Source organism: Daphnia pulicaria, unplaced genomic scaffold, assembly GCF_021234035.1.
Source record: "Daphnia pulicaria isolate SC F1-1A unplaced genomic scaffold, SC_F0-13Bv2 h1tg000210l, whole genome shotgun sequence".
NCBI classification, from domain to species: Eukaryota; Metazoa; Arthropoda; class Branchiopoda; order Diplostraca; family Daphniidae; genus Daphnia; species Daphnia pulicaria.
Genome location: NW_025804888.1, coordinates 15,001 through 22,500, shown reverse-complemented (window position 1 = coordinate 22,500; position 7,500 = coordinate 15,001). Strand labels below are relative to the sequence as shown.

Sequence of the window (7,500 nt, the reverse complement as noted above, 5' to 3'; positions counted from 1 at the left end):
AAAATTGAAAAAATTTTCTAAGTCCGAAAAATTGAAAAATTTTTCTAAGTCCCGACGACGGATAGTGAAGCTATAGGCGGCACTGGGACGAGCAAAGACGGCTAAAAATGGCGAGAAAGAGCGAAAGAAAAAAGTTGGAAAAAATTTCTAAGTCCTAAAATTTCCAAGACCGGTTTTTGGTGGTGACCGGTCGGCGGGTGTGATGGTAAGCCCCGCCTGAGCTCTGGTGAAAGCCCGGCAAAATTTCGGAAATCAACTTTTTCGTACAGTTACTGCCCGGAACATCCACTACTTTCCTATATAGGGAAGAGGTTGTCGAGAAAGAAAAAAGTTGAAAAATTTTCTAAGTCCGAAAATTTCCAAGACCGGTTTTTGGTGGTGACCGGGCGGCAGTTGAGCGGGCGGCCCGGCCTGAGCTCAGGTGAAAGTCCGGCAAAAATTCGGAAATCGACTTTTTCGTACAGTTACTGCCCGGAACATCCACTACTTTCCTATATAGGGAAGAGGTTGTCGAAAAAAAGAAAGTTGAAAAATTTTCTAAGTCCGAAAAATTGAAAAATTTTTCTAAGTCCCGACGACGTGGTAGTGACGTGGTTGGCGGGACTTGGACGTATAAAGGCCGATGAAAAAAAATGGAAATGGAAATGAAAATTTCTCGATTTCCGACGACGGTGTTTGGCAACGACTCTCTCGCCCGGCCACTGGTCGGCGCGAGAGAGGAGGTGAGCGAGACCCGTCGATTCGAAAAGAGAAGCCGTCACACCGTCGAGGCGTGGCGGCTCTCAAGTGGGTTGGTCGGGCGTGTCGTGATGACTCGCGACCGTAAAAAATTCCCACTCAAATTCTCCCATTTCCGACGACGGTGTTTGGCAACGACTCTCTCGCCCGGCCTCTGGTCGGCGCGAGAGAGGAGTGAGCGAGACCCGTCGATTCGAAAAAAAGCCGTCACACCGTCGAGGCGTGGCGGCTCTCAAATGGGTTGGTCGGGCGTGTCGTGATGACTCGCGACCGTAAAAAATTCCCACTCAAATTCTCCCATTTCCGACGACGGTGTTTGGCAACGACTCTCTCGCCCGGCCTCTGGTCGGCGCGAGAGAGGAGTGAGCGAGACCCGTCGATTCGAAAAAAAGCCGTCACACCGTCGAGGCGTGGCGGCTCTCAAATGGGTTGGTCGGGCGTGTCGTGATGACTTGCGACCGTAAAAAATTCCCACTCGTCGAAAATTTTCTAAGTCCCAACTTTGAAAACGACGGTTCCTGAAAGTCGGCTGGCGGTTGGATGGGGCAATGTCCCCGTCCAATCGCTAAAAATGAGCCGGAAAACGGAGACATTATGCGGCGGAACATTAGTGGTTTTCCTTAGTATAGAAGAGGTCTCGATTCCTAAACTCGGAAAAATTTTCAGAGTCCCAAAAATTTTCGAAGTGTCGAATAGTTTGGTTTCTCGAATTGAAAATTTTTTTCAAATTTGCGACATTACGACAAGCAGCGATTGTAAAGCCCGGTCCAAATTTTTCAAACGAGTCTTACTTCTTGTTAGTCCGCCTGGCCGATACCAAAGAATGGCCGACCGTCGACTATCGGGCGAATAGACGGGTGAAAGAAATAAAGTCGAAGCCGGTGGTTGGATAGATATCGAAGGGAAGGCGAAAGAGGCGAAAAGGAAAGCGCGAAATTTCTTTAGTAGCTTCGACGCAAAAACTTTGGTATCGACGGGGAGCTTTGGGAAATGAAACGAAGACGCAGAATGGGAAGTTGTCCGGTTCGGCGTAGTTGTAGTTTCATTTCCACCGTAGCTGAGCTCCTTTCCGCCCGCCACTTCACATGATTTTAGTTTCGATTCCGTTCGATCGCGCTTGCACTGTCTTTGTTTTTTTTTCACTGCTTGGATCGCGGCTTTGCTCTAACCAGTTTAGCCCCATGCGATCAAAAAGTCTTAAAAAAAAAAAACCGTTGAACGGAGACGAACTCGATGAGCTGTCGGTGTGTGAAATATCATTCCTTCGGTAAAACCGTTTTCGAAATTTCCGATGGTCGGTATATGTAAAAATATATCCGAACCGCGATGTGGACGGGAATTCAAACGCCCGCTTCACCGATTGGTGCGACAGCTGAGAAGCTCGTCACTCGATCCAACGACTCTTGGTCGAAAAGTTCAGAAGAGGTGCGCGCGTCAAACATTTTTTTGGTTTCGGACGTTTCGTTTCTTCGGCACGTGTGGTTTGTCTGTGGCCGTCTGTGAGAGAAATCGGACGCTTGTTCTTTGTTATTTTACCGTAACAAGACAAGACGGGAAAGATTCTTTCTTCCAAACTTACGGCATCATAACCATCAGCGTTTACCGTCAGCGACGATACGGAAGAGAAAAGAAAATGGTGCGCGTCTTTTCACTTTTTGACACCGTATCAAAAAAAAATTACCGTTCAGGCGGAAATGTGTGTGTGTGTGTGTGAGCCGAGAGATAAAAAATAAAAAAGCCACCAAACAGAACGCTTTCAAATTATTTCGTGCGGCGTGCGCATATTTCACATTTTGCCGTTTGACGGAAGCTCGTTGTGTGGAACACAGAAGTGGAGATGGACGGAGTTGAAGGGGGGCGAAGACGGCCCGGTCGGACAAAGTCAAGAGATTGAAATATACGAGAGAATTGGGTGGAAGTGATGGCAAATCTATAAAATTCAAAAATCGGATGAGATGCGAGGACCGCAAAATGTGGCGTCGACTCTGACTCTCTTTTACTACGAACTTCCCTTCGACGGAAGATATCGAGAGCTGAGCTGAGCGCCCGCTGAGTATGGCCGGCGTAATTACAAACGAGTTACGGTTGGAGCTATAATCGATTGTACGTATCCCGAACGTTCATCGAACAAGCCAGATCAACTCGGCGCCCGGTAAGATGTACGCTCAGTTATGGCCATGACACACGAAGGGAGAATTCAAACGGCTGTGAGTGTACGGCCCGCCCGGAGTTGTGTGTAGGCAGTGACCTCTCAAGAAAAAACGTAAAAAATTTTTTTTTGACAGTCACCGGTCTGCGACAAGTAATCAGTACGAAACTTGGGTGCAATGCAAAAAACATTTTGAGAATCCTTGCTTGACAACAACGAATCTAACACGATAAAAAAAACGATCCCCATCGGTGTACCGCTTGCTTTTCTCGCGCTTCGGCGCAGAATCGCTTATTCAGCTGCCCTTGGAATATGTTCGTTTCGTGCATACTTGATCTCGGTCATTCTTCGGTGAACTCTTAAAGAATTGCGCACTTTTATAGGGGTAGTCTGGTTGCTTGTCTCGACTTGAAATGATTTGTTTTTTTCCGCCCATGACTTTCTATACGATGCCTCTATGCTGGCCTCTGACCGCGGTTGTTCCGAGTTTTCTCTTTCTCTTCGAAAGTCTTTGCGGAAAATTCTGCCTCGTGTGACCGTTGAGCGGTGAGGTGTGTGTGTGTGTGTGTGTCGTGCGGGGTGATGCGAGAGTGTGCCTCGGCGGTGGAAAAATAAAAATAAAACTCTGAGCCCACAAAAATTTAAAAGATGTATGCTTGTCAGCTTAGTAAAGCAGGCTTGACTTATGAGCATACAGCACGCCACATATGACCGTCGAAAACCGTAATACGGGAAAAAAAGTTGATGAATATATCAAGACCGGTCGAATGAATCCGATTCACTTTGGGCTCATAGACCGTTGAATGGTCTTTGACTTTGGAAATTGAAATGAAAAAAATCCAACAAACGGATCGGATCGGTGTTTCTCTTCACTGGGACTCGCTGTGACACGCCAGGCGTTGCGATCAAAAATTTTAGTTTCCGAAGAAAAAGAAAAAAAACGAAAAACGTGTTGATTTGGTGTGTGTTTGGTGATGCGTGGGCGAAATAAAAACCCGCAACTCGCCGGATGCATATCAAACAAACATACACGAAATACCTGGTTGATCCTGCCAGTAGCATATGCTTGTCTCAAAGATTAAGCCATGCATGTCTAAGTACAAGCCGCTAGACGGCGAAACCGCGAATGGCTCAATAAATCAGTTATGGTTCCTTAGATCCACTCCATCCTACTTGGATAACTGTGGTAATTCTAGAGCTAATACATGCACTCGAGCCTCGACTGCGGGCTTTCGGGCTCGCAGAAGAGGTGCTTTTATTAGATCAAAACCAGTCGGGGCCGGGCTTTCGGGCTCGCGCACCGTACCAATTTTGGTGACTCTGGATAACTTCACGCCGATCGCACGGCCTTCGCGCCGGCGACGTATCTTTCAAATGTCTGCCTTATCAACTGTCGATGGTAGGTTACGCGCCTACCATGGTTGCAACGGGTAACGGGGAATCGGGGTTCGATTCCGGAGAGGGAGCCTGAGAAACGGCTACCACATCCAAGGAAGGCAGCAGGCGCGCAAATTACCCACTCCCGGCACGGGGAGGTAGTGACGAAAAATAACGATACGGGACTCTTCCGAGGCCCCGTGATTGGAATGAGTACACTTTAAATCCTTTAACGAGGAACCATTGGAGGGCAAGTCTGGTGCCAGCAGCCGCGGTAACTCCAGCTCCAATAGCGTATATTAAAGTTGTTGCGGTTAAAAAGCTCGTAGTCGGATGTCTGTCTTCGGCCGGGCGGCGCCGCTCTGAATCAAGGGTGTTGCGTTTCACGCTCTGGGAGCCCGGGTGTCAAAGCCCGACTCTCTTCACGGTCGGACAACATCGCCGGAGTGGTGGTCGGTGCGTCGTTGTTGTATCTGCGGCCAGAGTTGGAAAGTTCTTTCGGGTTCTTTTTTAAATTTTGGTCGTAGTTGACTCGATTCGCTCCACCCAGTCAATCGTTCGGGGTGCCCTTCACCGGGTGTCTCGGGCGGCCGGCAACGTTTACTTTGAACAAATTAGAGTGCTCAAAGCAGGTGTATCCCAACGCCTGAATATCGCAGCATGGAATGATGGAATAGGACCTCGGTCCGATTTTGCTGGTCTTTTACTTTTGGACCCGAGGTAATGGTCAATAGAGACGGACGGGGGCATTCGTACTGCGGCGACAGAGGTGAAATTCTTGGACCGCCGCAAGACGAACAACAGCGAAGGCATTTGCCAAGAATGTTTTCCTTGATCAAGAACGAAAGTTAGAGGTTCGAAGGCGATCAGATACCGCCCTAGTTCTAACCATAAACGATGCCAACCAGCAATCCGTCGGAGTTACTCCAATGACTCGACGGGCAGCTTCCGGGAAACCAAAGTCTTTGGGTTCCGGGGGAAGTATGGTTGCAAAGCTGAAACTTAAAGGAATTGACGGAAGGGCACCACCAGGAGTGGAGCCTGCGGCTTAATTTGACTCAACACGGGAAACCTCACCAGGCCCGGACACTGGAAGGATTGACAGATTGAGAGCTCTTTCTTGATTCGGTGGGTGGTGGTGCATGGCCGTTCTTAGTTGGTGGAGCGATTTGTCTGGTTAATTCCGATAACGAACGAGACTCTAGCCTGCTAAATAGGTGACGGGTTTTATCAATTGAAACCGAAGGGAGTACGGAGGCGTCGGGATCAGGTGGCGGCGATTCGGGTCTCGGTGGGACTGGTTCCTTTAGTGAGGCAATCTCTCGGCTTGGTTTCGTTGTGCTCTGTTCGTCGGGTGTACGGCCTTCACGGGTTGGTTGCCTGGCGGATGAGGTATGGCGGGGCTTTGTCGGGAATGTCTCGCGGGGGCTGGCTCTATTGTTATTCGGTCGTCGTCATCCCCGGCGATACCTTCTGCTCTCGCGTCCGTCACGCAGTCTTCTTAGAGGGACAAGCGGCGTCCAGCCGCGTGACAGTGAGCAATAACAGGTCTGTGATGCCCTTAGATGTCCTGGGCCGCACGCGCGCTACACTGAAGGAATCAGCGTGTTTCACTCTCCCTGTCCGAAAGGACCGGGTAACCGCTGAACCTCCTTCGTGGTTGGGATTGGGGACTGCAATGATCCCCATGAACCAGGAATCCCTAGTAGGCGCGGGTCACTAGCCCGCGTCGATTACGTCCCTGCCCTTTGTACACACCGCCCGTCGCTACTACCGATTGAATGATTTAGTGAGGCCTTCGGACGGGCTTGTCGGGGTGCCGTCGAGTGGGGAGCAATCTCTGCCCGTGCGGTGCCTACCAACGGCGAGACTGAAAGATGGTCGAACTTGATCCTTTAGAGGAAGTAAAAGTCGTAACAAGGTTTCCGTAGGTGAACCTGCGGAAGGATCATAAACGAACAAGACAAATGTTTTGCGCATATGGCTTTGGTTGAGCACGAAACAACTAAAAGTTGCAAAACAAAAAAACCCCATCAAAAGTCTTTCGGCGTAAGACATCGTATGAACTATGTGTGGGTTGACGGAAGAAAATCATTTATTTTGAACGGGTATCAGGCGCTCTGATGCGCGGTGGTTTAAAGCGGATTCGCCTTTTCAAATTGATTTTTCTTTCCTCTCGGCTCAAAAAAAAACACAAAGTCTTTCGATTTGGTCTATGGCCGTGAGCAAATTCTTCCTGCTTCGATGGTGAATGTCTCTATAGATTCATTCGACCTTTAGCGGCGCTCACAGTGTTGACGTTAGTAGAGTGAAGAATACGATAGCCCGCCTGGGCCGCGAGTACCGAAGGAACAATAAAGGAGATTTTATAAAGTCTTAGTCCCTAAATCAAACACTTTGAAAAATAAAAACTCGGTGGATGGAGAGTCGGAAAAAAAAAAAACATCAAGATTTTGAACGGGTATCAGGCGCTCTGATGCGCGGTGGTTTAAAGCGGATACGCCCAATCGAAATTGTTTTTTTTTGTTTCTCTCTTCGTCTTCGGGATTTTTTGATTCTCGGTGGGGGACGAAAGTGTGAGACTTTACTCTGGACGTTCTTTTCGGGCGTAGATACTCGTGGTTGCGTGCGTGTGCGTCGTATAGACTAACACTCCAAAGCCCGACACTATGCCGTTGAAAACCGAATGTTTTTTAAGCTTGCCCTTCGCCCTCTCGATGAAGTAGGAAGAATTCAAAATCACAATAACACACTAAACCCAAATTCTAGTACGAGTGTTTATCGGAACATTTTCTTTCTGGCTTTCTTTCTCCGCCCTCGCATTCATTTGCTTGGGCGGGTTGGAGAAAAAGAGAGAAGAAAACGAATATGTCGTTTTATATACGACCCTGAACGGTGGATCACTAGGCTCGTGGATCGATGAAGAGCGCAGCAAAGTGCGCTAATCCATGCGAACTGCAGAACACATGGAGCATCGAAATCTTGAACGTAAATGGCGGCCCAGCTTCTCGCTCGGGCCACATCTGACTGAGGGTCGGTCGAATGATGAACGAACAGAGATTTTTTCAGTCTTGGTTTTGCATGTTGGGTCGCGGCGAGATTTATTTTTCACCCGGCCTGACCGCATAAAAGCTCCCGAATCTCTAACGTCTGGGTGCCGCGCGACTTAAGTGTCCGCGATGCCTCAAATACAAAAAAGGGGGAAAAATAAAAGAAGGTTCGCCCTGTTTTGTTTT

At 48.6% G+C, this 7,500-nt stretch overlaps 2 non-coding genes across 2 annotated transcripts; both read left to right on the top strand.

Moving 5' to 3' along the window:
• Positions 1 to 3,923: 3,923 nt before the first annotated feature.
• On the top strand, positions 3,924 to 6,218 carry LOC124319829. The gene has a single exon (XR_006913524.1). It is a non-coding gene; the product is annotated as a small subunit ribosomal RNA (ribosomal RNA).
• A 930-nt stretch (positions 6,219 to 7,148) lies between these two features.
• Positions 7,149 to 7,301, top strand: LOC124319827. The gene has a single exon (XR_006913522.1). It is a non-coding gene; the product is annotated as a 5.8S ribosomal RNA (ribosomal RNA).
• The last annotated feature ends 199 nt before the right edge of the window (positions 7,302 to 7,500 follow it).